At 36.2% G+C, this 17313-nt stretch overlaps 1 protein-coding gene across 1 annotated transcript in view; it reads right to left on the minus strand.

Moving 5' to 3' along the window:
- The window catches only part of LOC149082850 (uncharacterized), a 53510-nt gene extending 36426 nt beyond the window's left edge, over nucleotides 1-17084 (minus strand). Inside the window, exon 1 of the mRNA XM_089236905.1 lies at nucleotides 16639-17084. The gene's annotated coding sequence lies outside the window, so the exon portion shown is untranslated. The remainder of the gene's footprint in view (nucleotides 1-16638) is intronic.
- Nucleotides 17085-17313: the final 229 nt, after the last annotated feature.

A 17313-nucleotide genomic window follows, 5' to 3' on the forward strand; every position in this document is an offset into this window, starting at 1 on the left:
AAAAAAAAATAAGTAATGCATAACCTCTTATATCTATTTATTCATTTTTCACAAACTTGTCTTTTATTCTCATACCGAAGAGATTCAACCCTGAGAAAGAATTAGGAATTCATTATCTATTTGCAAAGGCATCTAATGCAAAGGGTCTTAACCGTACCGTCCGTGGCTCCCTTGGCTCTCATGAAAATAATGAGTGAATAAATCTAGTGAACTCTGGTTTCTTCTAACTTCTGGGAGGTATTCTCAGCTCAACTTGTCAAAATTTGGAGATGCCCAATTTGGAAACCACCGACTAAAACGGGGGGATCGGATAATTTTTGTTTCTCTTAGTGAGTATGGTAGCAGATACCACTTATAACGTTCCCTCTTAGAAAATGTCTCCCTCTTAGTAGGACTTATTTTCCTGGTCCTAGTTCTTGCTAATACACATTAATATTTCCCGTTTGAAGCTTTTTCCTGCTCACAATGTTTTCTCATGAATGGACAAGCACCTAGATGGTGCGGTCTTATTATGAAGCTACTCTACATTATTCTCGAGGAAAATTACTAAGTCTTTTAATTTTTTGAGTGATTTTTCATCCCGCACCATTCTTTGAAGCCATGCTTTTCTCTAGCTGTGGAAATGGCTGCAGCAGGTGGTATTGTGTTGTTCTTTGACATTCCGTAGCATAGTGCAATGGGCTTCCGCTCTTGCCGCACATGCACTTATCGTTATTTAAGATATTGAAACTGTATGTATCGAGCAACTTGGCGCAATCGTACGTAACACCTCTAAAGAGGCCTCATCATGGCTAGAGATAAAAATTTGAGAAATGTACTTCCCAGACCATGGCCAATGGCCCGGAAGTTCCATGTTTATCAGAAACCGTCCATGAATGGTAATATTTCAAACTTGTTTTTTTTTATTTTTCTCAAAGGACGCATTCATTTCTTTTCCTCTAAACCTCCGTTCTCCCGTATACGCTGCTATATTGCTTGTGAACTATCCTCTCATCACGAAATCCATGTCATCCAAGTAGACGCCATTGTCCTCCCTCGAAGATTACAATGTAACGAAGAAGTGATGGCATCCAGTGACAAATGTTGCCACAGAAAGAAAAGAAAATGATAAAGAATGGAAACTTAGTTGACTATATTAAATGTACAGCTGAAGCAGCAAAGTTCGTGCTTTGGAACCATTAACTATAAAAGAAGGATACGAAACAGAAAAGAACCCCCTACCAAAGACAATCAAGGAGAAAAAGTCCGTCTTGTAATGAGAAAAGAAAAAAAGAAATCCTTTTTGACAATTTGCTCATTCTTTCAGCAGTTCATTTGTGTCCAGTGGAAGGTCGTAGGTCGTGTATGTCGTCGTCGAGTTGGACACACGACATTTGTTTCTCAAAAGAAAACGCCAGAGACATTTCGATCCGATCGAGGAGACACCGGAAATAAGCTTGTCAAGACACGGAAGAAACAGCAACAGAAATCATAAGCTTACTTCCGGATATTTTCAAAATTCAGTGACATCAAGAAATTACGAAAATGGAAAACGTGAAAAAATTCCCGATCGAATCAAAACATGTGGTTAGGAGGTAGAGTATGGTGGGAGTGAAAAGATATACAGAGATATGGAGTATATTATGAAATAGTCAAACTCGGTTAAAACGACCTCGGTTGTAACGGCACATCGGCTATATCATCAATATGGCGGTTTGGACTGATTCCCACAGAGAGTAATGTTAATGAAACTTACTTATAACGTTGATGAAAAACAGCCACCTTGGGTATAACGACAACTTTTTTGTCAAATGGTTTTTTTTTTAGTTTCAATGGTTTTTCTTTAAGAAATTCCTAAGCTTAGAGCTGATCGCGTCCATTTTGAATGTTTGTCTGTTTTCTATTTATGCCTAACGTTGAAAACAATATGTTTGACGTTCCGACTTGCTCACTGACCATTATAAAAAGCATTCTCGTATTTTTTCCTTCCCGACCATTTTTTAAAAAAATGTCCCGTTTTTTCAACGAAGTTTGCTTCGATTTTCAATATTTACTATAATCATGAATGAAGGTAATTTACATAATTTATAAATTGTATTATGAATATAACTATAAATATTCATCTCATATGCCGGGTTTTTTTCATTTAGATTTGCTTTATCATTGTTTTTCCCGCCAAGGGGGTGTTGGTTATAACAAATATTTGGTAATTTCGTCGACATTTGGCATCATGTTTCGCAACAAGCGGTAATGTCATGTATTAATTATCCCATTTTCCCGTATTTTGCTCAGTCAAACTGGTCACACCCCCCCCCCCCCCCGCAATCATAAGGAAATAAAAATTTCATGCAAAGTTTTGATGCCTCCGATTATATTTTTCGTCAAATAAAGGGTCTTGAAAACGTCAACGTTGGTTGTAACGACATCTCGGTTATAACCAAAATATTTCTTGGAATCTTCGATATTGTTCTAATCGAGTTTGCCTAGTTTCACGGATTCTCACGTTTGCTTATTTTTAGTGTGAAGACCATTCTATAATATTTTTTTTTCGTACGCGTTCATAATTTTGTCAAATGCAGTGTCTATCGCCAGCTCTTGCATGCAAAAAGACTTATTTTCGTTAAAATTGTGCACATTCTGTATCTTAGGGCGGGATTACGCTATAAAAGTTTGATAAAATACCTTTTACAAAACTTGAAAAAAAAAACAGCCAATAAGAGCATCGGTTACATTCGAGCTAATGTAACCGATGCTCTTATTGGCGGCATTTTCACGTTTTATAAAATAACTTTTCTAAAACTTTTAAAGTGTAATGCCGGCCTTATACGGCAAGAATTATCAAGGGATTGAGCTGCCCGCTGCCTGGGAAAAAAGGTTTGTTATTAGCTTCTTGACGGCAAGATTGGCAGAGAGTTTCATCACTAGATGTGTGGAGTTGGGGGGGGGGGGACTGGGTATTTATTGTGATAATTATCACAATACAATTTATCTATTATGGAGGGCGCGGTAGCCCGGTCGATAAGATGCTCGCCTAAAGTGCCAAAGGATGTTTAGAGGTGTCGCGAGTTCGATACCCAGTTCGTCCTTGTCAGAAAACTTTCCTGACACAGGGGTACAACAAAAAACGGCGACTTGACCTCAGCAAAAATTGCTACCGCAGGGAGTCCCCCATCGAGGGGTTAGCGCACCAACGTCTCGATGAGTATGAAAAACAAGCCTGCCGTTCGGAATCGGCAATAAATTGTAGGTCCCGGTATAATTAGCCCTCGTGTGCAGAAAATGACCGCGGTGCGACAAAAATGATCAAATGATCAAGGTGCCCAATGTCCATAATGGTACACTTTGTTCATCTAATTAAGGGGATTTTCTTCTTCTTCATAGTATATTCGTTTCCTTAGCACACTTTCGTAAAGTTTTAGAAAGATGTTTCTGAATTTTAGCTGGAGATTAGTAATTTTCATTGCCTCACTTTTTGTTTTATTTCAATGACATGCCCCTTCATTGATCGAGTGTGTCTAGTTGCAAACTTCCTTGTTAACAAAAAAGATTGTTTTGGATTAAGTTTTTAGCCATGTGGATCTGGGGCTAGTTGTCCCAGACGAAACGAGGTTAGCTTTCTCACGTGACAACTTAACCCTTACGGGAATTAGAGTGTGTTGGTTTACCTTCAGTTGATTTTTCTCAATATATATGAAAAATGAAGGAATATATAGTAGTTTATATTACAGTGAAAATTTATAAAATTTATTTCAATGTAGCCTGAGAAATTACGCGATTTCAGGGAATAATCTAGTACATTCTCTCAGCGTTGATTTCAAAAGTGAGTCAAGGGGCATGGGGGCCCCGAGCTTTCATTGGAGCCCCTCGAATTCATTTATTGAAAAAGTTGCATGTGTGTGTATTAATAAAAATTCTCAATAATTTGGCTGAATTCTCTTATATCAGCCTGTGCAGTACGGGATCCGCTGTACCCTAACCCCCACTTTCTGTTAAGACACCACTGTGTGTGTACAAGTGGTAACGCTTGTCACAAAATTACTATTCAAAAGCTGCCACAAAGTAAAATTCAGATAAACTGAAGTTTAATTACATTATCACTACTCATAATTTTCGAGTGTAACAAGCACAAGAAATAGGATATATAAAAAACTATATAAACTTAAGTAATCAATTATTTCAATTTTTTCCCCCAATGTGATGGGCTGATGGGCATATTGAAAATAAAATAGAGTTGAACAAGGTAAAACTCGTGATCAGTTTCATAAAGCTAATTTAGTTCTATCACTTTCAATGTTTTATAATGAGTGTGAATATATAATTAATGTTGTGCGACAGATAGATAGATAGAACCGCTAACAACTCCCGACTGATATTAACAACCTTACTCCCGTTACCTGAAAAGAGGCATAGTTGTGTCGGAAAAGTTAGCAAATATTTATAGCGATCGCCCTGTGCTCGCAAGTATCGAATCCCTCGCGTCGTTCTCCCCATGAAGACAGCCATCAACTCAATGCAACATACAAGCCATTTGACTAAAATTGATAGCTGAACCCAATGACTAGGGAGAAAAATTGCACGTGCGTCCAGTGTGGTACATAAAGGCCGGAGACCGCAACCTGGGATTTCAAACAACGTACGTCATGGTCTTTGACAACTTGCCCCGTGTATGGGGTTGGTTGTCACACTTGACAAGAAATTTTCAAAAATTTATATTTCATTTAAAGAGTGATTTTGCATATTCGCAAAACAGCTCTAGTATATGCCAATTGTATTAAAAGACGGTATTTTTTTCGGCCCGAAACATAATAAGAAATTGAATTTTCTGGATGTTATGCCGAAACTAGTATTTGGGAAGAAAAGTGATTTATGTGTGTCTCTATCCTCCGGGAATCGAGCCCGGCTCCCCTTGCATACCAGGCTCCCTCTTGCATGGTTAGTGCACTTGCTCGTTACGCAAGATGACCCGGGTTCGACTCCCGGACGAGAAACACACAAATCCCTTTTCTTTCCAAATACAAGTTTCGGCATAACATCCAGAAAATTCAATTTTTCATTGTATGCCAATTGTTCAAACTTGACGTAGACACGTCAAATATTTGGATTGATTTTAATTATATACCAGAATTTTTCTGGAAAGGTAAAAAGTGTGATAAACATCCCCGTCACACCTATATATATATGGTGTGAATGGCATGAGTAGGCTGCTGCCAAGGTTCACAAACGAACAACATTGTTCAAAGATAACCAAGAGAACCAGGTTCATCACCGTAACTGGGAGGGGCAGATGAATTTTCTGTTCCCAGGAGCAAGACCACTCACTGAGAGCACCGAATTTTCTAATTCATTTCGCTTTTACAACCTCACGGTGTCACAAAATCACATGCTTGGCCCGAGCATCCAGTTGCGGCCCCATGCACCAGGAACCATTCTCGAAGCGGCTGTCTACCGATGAATTTGCGTGTGCCTTTGAAACAGCATTATTCACATGTTCTTATAACATTCCTTTAAAAATCTCACCCATTTATTGACGTGCGCAAAAGGGGAGGCGGGGTCTAACCGTACCCGAGCCGAAATTATAGTGTTTTTTTGCAGTGAAAAAAAACGTAAAAACCTCTCTTTTCAGAAGAAAAAAAAATTTTTAACCTTCCCCATCCTTGGGAAAATCCTGCGTACGCCTATGCGCCCATTAATGGAGCTTTTCATCATTTCATGACATTTGCACTGTTCAGATCGCTATAAAGCGATGGATCGGCATCAAATTTCAGGAAACGAATAACGGATTTCATTTCAGTCAATTGACTAGCAGCTCGATTTTTTTTTAAACAAAGGGTTCTTAACCTTTTGTGTTCCATGGACCCCCCCCCCCCCCCACACCGTGCCAATAAAATGAAAGCCAAGGATCCCCTATACGAAATAATTTTCAATGTAATTGTTTAATTAGTTAATTTTTTTCTCATCCAAGCTCACAGATCCCCTTGAAATCTCTCAAAGGACCCAGGGTTCAAAAACTCCTATCTTGAACAATTTCATCACTGACTGCCAGAATGATTCAAATGCAGTCTGTTTTTATGCAAAGAGATACAGCGCGATATTCCCAAATTGCCGTTATTTGAAAGATGGGTTCTCGTATAGTAGAGGCTATAAATTATCTTCAATGATGGACCACATCGAACAAGCACCCATTTGTAACGGAACATAAATCTGTCTATAATCGGATACATTTAATTAACTATCGATGTTCACACGTTCGCAATGCGTGAGAAAAAAAAAATTATTGATCCTTTCAACAAACGCTCTCCCCACTTTTTAATGTGTCAAAGCGTATTTCCTACTTCACATACGCTTTTTTTAATACATATATGCTTGCGTTACGCCCCACTAAATACCTTTTTTATTATACAATTGATGTTAGTTTATTGTATTATATATATTATGGGGATTCAACCTTATTGTAATTGTGAGATGGCCTGAAATCTGTATTGATATCATCGTACACACGGCGAAATCACAGAAATTAATGCATAAACGTTTAGCTAAATCATTCTTTTTCACACATTAATGTGAAAATATATGCAAATCTCTGATAAGGATGTGCAATAACTCTTTACGCTAACATCCGGTAAAGAAAAAAAAAGTTCTATTGGAGATGAGTAAGACAGTGTTTCTTTAAACTGTGTTTCGTGAGGCGTGCATAGGTCTTCCATGGGTCTCAAACAATTGTGATTATTTCCATTACTGGAATTGAAAATAAATTGCTTATTGAACAACTGTATTTTAAAAGTCGAATTTTAAGCATTCTTTTATCAAATAAACCAACCCCACAAAAAATATGTACTAGTAATATTTATGTTAAGTTCTTATGAAAATGTAATGATTATTAATTGACACAAAATTCCGTACATTAAGCTATTTCCTAAAAAAAGTTTAGGAAATATTGGGGAGACGGATTTATTCAAGTAAAGTGAAGTTAACAAGGACCTCCTGTGAAACTTCAATGAAAATTTTTTAATATATATGGATACAGTCAAATCTCTCTATCTCGAAACTGACGATACTGAAAAAAATTTCGAGATAATGAGGTCTTGAGAAATAGAGTTTTCTGTCTCTCTCTCTTGAGTAAGAAAGGAAAAACACGCCAGAAATGGCAAAAAACTCGATTGATAAAAACTATAAAAATACCGTAATATTTACTACTACATACTAACGAAATTATTGTTCAAAATGTTCAATCACACTATGCAAATACACTGATTATACGTTCGGTTTTTTTTTTACAATTAAAATTTTATTTAACACTTTATTTAAAATAATCCGTAAGCTTGGATTGATGCATATTTTTTGTTCTTTGAGCTCTGAGCCTTCACAAATTCATCTATACCAGCAAGAACTGCAAATATTTCGAGCCCTTTTATCTCAGTTTGCCCAGAAAACGACGCAGCATTTTCACAGCATTTGTTTAGCATTTTTCTTATTCCTCTGGAGCATTTTTCGGTGTATTTTCGTTACTCGAGTCGTCCATATATTCGGTATCAGTTAAGGTGCTGAAAGTTTGTCGCAAATTATTTCCACAAAATCGGGAAATTAAATTTCTAGCTTCAAGTGTTTTAGTAGTCCAGGACATTACTAAAAACGCATGTCCTAATGTTCTGAAATTTCATCTTCAGTTTTGTTCTGAGAATCATTGAAATTCAAGTGAGCCCACCAGATCTGATCATCATCATCACTGAGATGACTGATTCCAAATCCGCAGCTTTCGTGAAGCAAATTTATGTTTTCTGTTGGCTGACTTTTTGCTATGCTGAAAAAGCTATCCACATTTCATTCAACCCCCCCCCCCCCCCCCGTCAATCATAGTATCGTCTATGATTGACAAGATACATCAAACACAATGGACTGTACGAATAACCAACCCTTTCTATCAGTTTCTTTCACTTCCGAAGAAAAGCTAGATTTTACCCGAAAGGAAAGGAATATTCGTGTTTTCTTTTTACCATCATTGGGCTTGGCCTTCGAGATAAAGGGTTTTTCGAAAATTTCTTCGAGACAGAGAGATGAAAACGCATTGATTTAGAACTGCAAATGCAAGGATTATTTTATTTTTCGAGGTATAGAGTTTTTCGAAAAATAGGTTTCGAGAAAGAGAGGTTTGACTGTAAATGCTTTGTCAAGGGATTCCCAAACTTTTTACTGCAAAAATACCGTTTTTGGAATGAGATTGCCATTTTAATATTTTAATTCTCGTAGCCACTCCTGCCCGGTATCGAAGAACTTCGGTGGCAGCTTGAATTGCTGTGAGACACCGGTTTGGAATTGCAGCTTCATTATTACTTTCAATATCATTGCGTCCCCAAAATATCTCATGGCATCAGATATTTTGGGGACTACCATCAGACTGATGGTATCTTTGACTAATTTTATGGCATACCGTCTGGGAATCGCTGATTTTACTATAACGCTTACCCGGTGCATGTGCTTCATATTGTTTTTCTTTTTGGGAAAATTCATTAAAACATTCTGTAACTATTTGAGCGTTGATAAAGTTTCAAAATTACGCATTTCTCCATGATAAACATTGTTAAATAAAATTTCATTAAAAAATGTCACTAAAAAAAATTTAAAACGTAAAAATGTGTTGTCTGATAAAGCATTTTATCACATTGCACAATTAAAGCAGTGGCTAAACGACTTTCTTACCCAATTCATGGTTCACCCGCGGCTTCCCAGAATAGTTTGGTAGATATTTTCCCATGTAATATAACCACTCCAAAGCATAAATAGGAAAGAAAATCAATATCTCCAGCTTGCTGCGACACCCCTGAGAAAGGTTGGTGATGCCCTAGAAGCCGCGACGCATACTTTGACAAGCACTATTCTAAAGATACAACCCGTAGCCGGTCAATTTGTCGCAATCAACTTGTCGCGCTCAACTCGTCGCGCATCAATTTGTCGCAGTGCCAATTCGTCGCGGTACAAATTCGTCGCAGAGCCAATTCGTCGCGATACAAATTCGTCGCGGTACAAATTCGTCGCGATACAAATTCGTCGCGGTACAAATTCGTCGCAGAGCCAATTCGTCGCGGTACAAATTCGTCGCAGAGCCAATTCGTCGCGGTACAAATTCGTCGCAGTGACAATTTGTCGTGTAACCAATTCGTCGGGACGTCAATTTATCGCAGAGTCAACTCGTCACGCGATCTGTATGTAGGTTTTTTTGTCTCATACGTGAAAAAATAAACATGAAGAAAAGTTTTTTTCCATCAAGAAATGCACACAGTTTACTAAATTTTTTTTTTTGTCATTTCGAAAAAAATCATCGAAATTACATCGAAATTAAAATTACAATTGATATTAATGTTTTATTATTTAATTATTGTAAATGTTAAAAAAATCATTTTTTCTATGATAAAATTTTAAAATTCTGTAAAAAAATGTCGGTGTTTATGATATTCCCCAAATTACAGTACAGCGGAGGCTGTCTTTAAGTGTAAACTTGTATCTGTCCCATGTGGAATCGAGACTCCCACCAACATTAACCACTACAGTATCTCCACAAGAACCTGAAATAATTAATAATTTAATTTAATTAATATTTCATTTTCACCGGATAAGCCACACTTGTCGCTTTCTCTCGAGATTTGCATTACTCGTAGCGAGGGGAGTTGGGGCGCACACCGAGATGATAAATTGCGATCACATACATTTTCAAAATTTAATTTGCACCGGATAAGTTGCTCAAGTTAAAAACTCAAAAAATCCAACCAATAAAGTTCATAGGTTACATTCGAGCAAATGCAACCGATAATCTTATTGGTTGAATTTTTCAAGTTTTATAAAAGGACTTTTAGAACACTTTCATAGTGTAATGCTAGCCTTAGATATATTGTCGGTAAAAAATTCCTCAAAGATGTATTCCCTACATGGCAGATACATATTCAATAGTGAATTAGGGCCATTCAAGTATTACGTGAGCAGATTTTCAGCCATTTTTGACCCCCTCCCCCTTGTCAGCAAAAATCAGCAAAACACTGACCCCCATCCCCTCCCCCGTCAGCAAAATTTCACCAGAAGCTTAGAATATTTCATATCTTCAAAAAGGGGTGGTTGATGACGTAAGCGACCTTCAACCCCCCCCCCCCCCCGCCATCAAAAGTCAACAAATCCGAAACTCCCTCCCCGATCCTGACGTAATACTTGAATGACCCCTTAGGCAAATTGTGCTTTGGGATGGGCATTGATCCTAATTTATCATCTTGGTGTGTTCCCGCAACACCCCTCGCTGCGAGAAATGGAGATCCCGCCAGAAAGCGGGAGTGCGGCTTATACGGTGAAAATTTAATTTTGAAAATTTATTTTATCGTAATTTATCATCTTGGTGTGTTCGCCCAACGCCACTCGCTGCGAGAAATGGAGATCCCGCCAGAAAGCGGGAGTGCGGCTTATACGGTGAAAATTTAATTTTGAAAATTTATTTTATCGTAATTTATCATCTTGGTGTGTTCGCCCAACGCCACTCGCTGTGAGAAATGGAGATCCCGCCAGAAAGCGGGAGTGCGGCTTATACGGTGAAAATTTAATTTTGAAAATTTATTTTATCGTAATTTATCATCTTGGTGTGTTCGCCCAACGCCACTCGCTGCGAGAAATGGAGATCCCGCCAGAAAGCGGGAGTGCGGCTTATACGGTGAAAATTTAATTTTGAAAATTTATTTTATCGTAATTTATCATCTTGGTGTGTTCGCCCAACGCCACTCGCTGTGAGAAATGGAGTTCCCGCCAGAAAGCGGGAGTGCGGCTTATACGGTGAAAATTTAATTTTGAAAATTTATTTTATCGTAATTTATCATCTTGGTGTGTTCGCCCAACGCCCCTCGCTGCGAGAAATGGAGATCCCGCCAGAAAGCGGGAGTGCGGCTTATACGGTGAAAATTTAATTTTGAAAATTTATTTGATCGGCGTACTGACTCTGCGACAAATTTGTACCGCGACGAACTGATTCTGCGACAAATTCGTACCGCGACGAACTGATTCTGCGACAAATTTGTACCGCGACGAACTGACTCTGCGACAAATTTGTACCGCGACGAAATGAGTCTGCGACAAATTTTCACCGCGACGAACTGACTCTGCGACAAATTTGTACCGCGACGAACTGACTCTGCGACAAATTTGTACCGCGACGAGTTTGTAGCACGACGAATTGACGCTGCGACAAATTGATTGCGACGAATTGTCGTGCGACAAGTTGATCGCGACGAATTGACCTAGACCCGATACAACCGAACCCCACTGTAGCACCCCCTCCTTCCTCCATGTCGCGCCAAACCCCCTCAGTCTCAGAAATTTTCAGTGAACAAATCTTCCATTTGTAGGCATTACACGTGTGAAACAGAGATTCGATATAACCGTAAATTTGTTATAGTGCCCGCCAGAATTATGCAAAATAGATGGTGGCGTTAAATCTGTGTCCGATTGTACCCGTGCAGAGCAAAACTTAATTTTCTTTTAATTGAAACTTCACTTGATAAAATAAATTTCAATATTTTTTCTATCAAAACTCAGTTTTTCATGACTCATTTTTACTCGTGCAGTATATTTTATTGAATGACCATTTATAAAATATACTGCACGAGTAAAAATGAATCATGAAAAAAAACTGAGTTTTTGATAGAAAAAATATTGAAACTTAATTTATCAAGTGAAGATAAAAAGAGATAATAAGATTATAAATATAAAATACCCATTATCCGTGATTGCCAATGTTAAAATAAATGAATAACTTCATGATTAAAGGACTGCGACCTTTTTCCCCAACAATGCACTCAATCATAGGACCAGTGGAGCAAGTTAATATTTCCTGGCATTTATACCGATTTTTAATCGTGAAAATTTTTTAGTTAATTAGATTTTATGAAGTTCTAAATTCTCTATACAGTATCTCAGAGCTAAGTGATAAAAAATAATAATTTGGAAGCTCTTACACACACACAGAAAGTAGACTAAGAATTGTGAATGAAATTATATTTTGCAACTACAAAATTTTTTTACAACAATTGTAACTTAGCAGACAGAATTCAATGAGTAAATCTGGGTGTGCAAAAATGTTTTTCAAAGGAATGGTGTTCGGAAATTGACCAAACAACAAATATTTCAATTTTTATATTTCCAAGTATTTTAAAATTTTCGGATTCTGTGTTTAAATTTTTGCTCTATCTATAATGATGGAAGTATTTTCTATATATTGCTTATATGATATATGGTGCTGGCATCAATATCCTTCACAGGTTTGTCAGTTAAATGCTCTTTTGCTAAAACCATGTGCTTTTCTGTTAGATGTAAAAATTTTCGAAACCAACTTCATACTTTTTGTTTCATAGGTAGGCCTATAATATGTCGAGTCAGCTAATCGATCAATTGTTAATCACAGTTAAAAATTTCAGTTGAGTTAATCGACTCGATCAATCCGATTAAAATTTTTATTGAAATTTTTCAATTTAACTTGATCAATTTGACTAAACCGATTAGATGGCTTAAATTATGTTCCCATAAGCCTACATAACATTTCAGAAAAGTGACTATGGAAAAAAAATTTCGGATCAATATTTTGATATGGGGATATGCAAATCGATTCAATAAAAAACTGGGGACATCATAATTTCAGTTTCAAACTGAGTTAGATGGGAGTTTCAGACCAAAATGCACTGTCTCCGCTGGGAACAGCGTTTTTCTTATACGGGAAACATCGTCTTCCCCTTCCTCACCAGTACCATTTGGGAGTTTTCCAAAATTAAAAAAAAATTAACAGTATGAACATCGAAATTAGTTTCGAAATCAGTGATTTACCTAAAATAATTAATTAAAAAAAATAAGACAAGATCCAAGTTAAAAAATTACTTCGGGCGACCTTCCTTTCTCAAACTATTTCCTTGTTTGTTCACATCCATTCAGTAGATAGATGTGTGAAATGAATAGAATAAATATATTTTTTACCATCAATTATTATTATATAGTTACCAATAATACGTTTGCTATGAATGATTATCAGTTGAAAATATTCGATTAAAATTCTTACTTATTACTTAATAAGTTATTATTACATACTTACAATTATTATTTATAATAACCTTTGGCTCAAACCTGAGCCAAAATTAACCATTAATATATTTTTTTATTCATTTGTGTTTATTGTATGTCGAAATTCCCTTTAAGAAAAAAATTAATTAATTTTAGTCGATATCCTCACTTGGACTATTTGTGTAGTGTTAGGTCTACCCTTACGCATACCTCGAGTCTTAACCTGAAAAATAATCATTAGAACCATTTAAAGCTATTAAATGTAGCTCTGGAGCGAAAAGGTTTAATTTTATAAAAGGATTCACAAATCGATGTGGGGGAAAAAACTTAGTGCTTAAAGCGAAAGAAAAAAATTAAAATGCTAGATGACAGGTCTTTCTTTTCACATCCAAACATGGAACATGGTTTACACAACAACTCCCTTGAGATCGCATTTTCGCTGCGGATGGGCACCTTTGAGATTGTGTTTCTCCATAAGCCACAGACAACTTAACCATTTAAGCGGCATCGACGAGATACCTCGCCTCGTTAAAATCCTCTTATTTTAGCATTGACAAGTTCGGATATTTTTAAAGTTGATTTCTCAATGGAACACTTTTTCCTACACCCCTTACTTTGCACCTACTGAAAAGCAGAGCTTACTTCATTAAAAAAGATACGGCTTCTGCTGTGTCAATTGTAGGTTTAATTAGAAATTTGAGAAAATCATCAACACTATACGGCTGTCGGAAAATTAATCATTCAATAATAATCAATTACTAAAAATTTAAATATTAATTTCAAATTATTAATATTTTTATTTCATTTTCCTAATTATTTTGTTTTATTGGAATGTGAGGCAGAGACCCGGCCAAAGAGTATAAAAACTCATAAATAGAATTTCAAATTTTTTTTATTTGTTTTCATGTTAAATCGAACCACATATTTTGCTGTGATTATAGGAGAAATGTTATAGTGAATGGAAAAGGGGAGATTAAAAAATTGCTCATTGTACCCAGAAGAAAGAAATTTTCTAGTGAAATGAAGAGCGAAGAAAAGGAAGAATTTATAGTGCAATAATCAAATATAGAAAAATCACTAATAAAATCGATCTGACGATGGAATTCAAAAATCATATCCGTAAACAAAATTCGCCAGTAATCATCAAAGTCGCGCTTTACAAATTTCGAGCACGTCGGGAAACTTTGCATTTGTGATAACAGCGATTTCCCATATAACGTCGATTCTTTGATTTGATTCACCGATAGGTTATACAAATGGAGAAAGATTTGGGGGGAAAAAAAGAGGAATCAGTGAGTCTTAAACGTTTATGATGATAGGCCTTGCACTTTTTCAAGCAAAACGATCGATTTTATCACTCGTTGGTGACCCGGAGAAAGAGATTTGTACTCTATAGGCCTACACTAATGCGAATACATATAAGTTAATCGCATCAAAAAAATCCCTTGGGCTAAATTCACAAAAATTTCTATTTTCTTTGTGTTTTTGTTTTCTTTCTTTCTTTCTTCTTTTTGAGCGCGCTATTTGATCTGAATACATTTCTGACATTACTATCTTTAATGATGTCGAAAATTATACCCAAAGCAATGACACTTGAGTGGAGAACCCCCCCCCCCCCCTCTTCCCAGAAATGTTTTCTTTTTCATGGTAGTCTAGTAAATATTGCTTAATGAAAACTAAAATAGCAAAAATATTTTTTAATCCTTTATTTTGACGTATTGCTCTCAAAAGCAACGTGGTTTTTGTTATATGTTTCAAATAAAGGAATAATAAGTTTTCATGTCTGCCTAGGGACTACTTGTTCCATCTTTGCAGAGCACCTCTGGTCATTGAGAAACGCTGATCTAAACAGTTTGATTTATTTTAAATCAGTTGTATCGAATCACATTAATGTCATTTTATTTTATCAAGCGTGCAGTATTAACAATACATTTTTTTTTTAGTAGGCTTACTAATTTGAAATTAAGAAAATAATAATTCAAGTGGCCTATATAAGATTTGTAAAACATTGTGTTGGCTTAGCATAGCATATACGATTGAAAATATGTGTAAAATACGTGAAATGCGGTGGTGTGGGTGTTCGAGCATCCTACCGAATTTCATATCATGCGAGAGGAATGATTAAGGAATCAAAGTTTCTAACGAGAAACTCAAGTTGAGCATCCACGGGTCCAAAACAATTCCGACGCCTCGGTCAGGGGTGTTACGTTCCCCACATCCTACAGTCCATATGCTGGAATCTTAAAAGGGCTCTTTGTAGTAAATTTATAGAATGCATTGATTGATGATATGCACCCCGTGCTAGGGTGCATATCATCGAAATTAAATCTTTTAATTTGTGTTGATTACATAGCTTAGGTCTACTACTACAAGAGGGTTGCGAGGCGCATGTGCGTTTTAGTAGTAGTAATAGCCTGCTATTTACTTTATGGAATTATACAATGGTTGTTAAAAATTATACATACATTTTTTTTATCTTATTTAAATTTAAATCGATGTACGATGAAAATAATCGATTGAAAGCATTTTTGAGAAATGCATATACAGTATTAGAATTTAAATTTATCAACTATATAAATTTTTTTAAACTTTAATTTCATTCTTATTGTGTGGAAAATTTCGTGTGCACTAAAGATTCATGTGTGATAAAGATTTTTGCCGATCATACAAGATGCCAGAGGAATCCGAAAGATCAAGGAGTTTTTCACTAATAGGGTTGTTAATAAATGGAATAGCTCACCTCCGGGGGTCGTGAATTCTAACACAATTGATACGTTTACGAAGTACGATAGACATAGATGGGATAAAGCGAGAAGTTATTCATACTTAGATTAAGACAACCATAACCTATTTTTTAGGCAGTCTATTATATAGTATTAATTTTTTTTTGATGATATATATGGTTTTACATTGGGTTGCTGTATTTTGGTCTTATTTGGCATCCATATTTTTTATGGGCATAATTTTTTCAGCCACCTCCATTGGCAACCAAGGAGACGAAATGTCCCATACTGGTTGTTACAATGAATGGGTTTATAAAATATAGTTCAGTGAAATTATTTTTAGATATATGATGGGGAAAAAAACAATACAAAAAGAAAGATAGTAGTTACGAATAAAAATAGTATAATTAACAGAAAATAAATAAAATATGTTAAAGATAAATATAATAAAGGATGTTCTCATGTGCAACGGTGGAGGTGCTATAAAAATTACACATTGGGATACCCCGTTGGATCCTTGTGACCTTTGTATTTGTATTTTTGTAATTAATTATGGTTTTTAAATTATGTTTATAAAAGATCAGCGAAACACTTGAAAAAAAAAATTATCATCCCAGTACCGTTCCAGACCTAGTAGAAAATTACATAAATCGAATACATCTGAAGTTTTACAATCCATTTATGATAATTCCAAAATAATTCTCCCCCATAACGAAAGCGTTATCTTTAGTTTCGTCCGCAAAAAAAAGAAGAATCAAACAAATAAGTAGAATAAACTTGTAATTACTGGAGAATTGAAACAAAATCTACGCGTAAGTCCAGAATTAGCATGGAATCAGATTTCAAGGAATTATTAGGTACTTACCGTTGTTGTGCAGCAGTTTCGGATACTTGATAACCCGCTCAAGTTATTAAACGAAAATGATTGTAATTACGGATGATCTCTCTCTCTCTCTCTCCGGGCTAATAGGATTACTGTCTTACTGGCTGGTGTGTCGCCGACTATTATTCCAGATCACTTGAACATGCAAATTGATGATTATGCACAGATAAACATCAAATATCTTCTCTTCTTCAGGATAATTCGTCGGAATTGGTCAAGATCACTTTTTTAATTTGTTCACGCCGATGTTATTATTATTATTATTATTTTTGCTTAAAAGATAACAAATCTGTCTCAATGATTATTGATGTACGAGGGGGAAAAAAAAAACCGTCCGCTCACAGTAAATGCTGAAACATCAACAGATCGCCTAGCCTCAAAATCTCGCTCACCGAGAGTTGTTGCTCAGTTGCTCACCTTGACGTCACAGCGGGAGATTTAGATAGGAAAAAAAAAAGTAGTAAAAAGTGTATAGAGACGGAGAGAGAAAGAGAAAATAGGAAGGAGGAGAGAGAAGAGAGAGAGAGAGAAAAAAAAAGCAAACGTCACTAAGCCACGCCTTTTGTCACTCATCCTCCAATGGGAATACGGATGCTTCCGAAGTCCAGCCGAATGGAATGCGATCAAGGATGGATCCCGTTTGTCTATTTGTCGCTC

Source organism: Pholcus phalangioides, unplaced genomic scaffold (genome assembly GCF_987345545.1).
Source record: "Pholcus phalangioides strain wild (caught in Gottingen) unplaced genomic scaffold, Ppha-v1.0 ptg000009l_1, whole genome shotgun sequence".
Lineage (NCBI taxonomy): Eukaryota > Metazoa > Arthropoda > Arachnida > Araneae > Pholcidae > Pholcus > Pholcus phalangioides.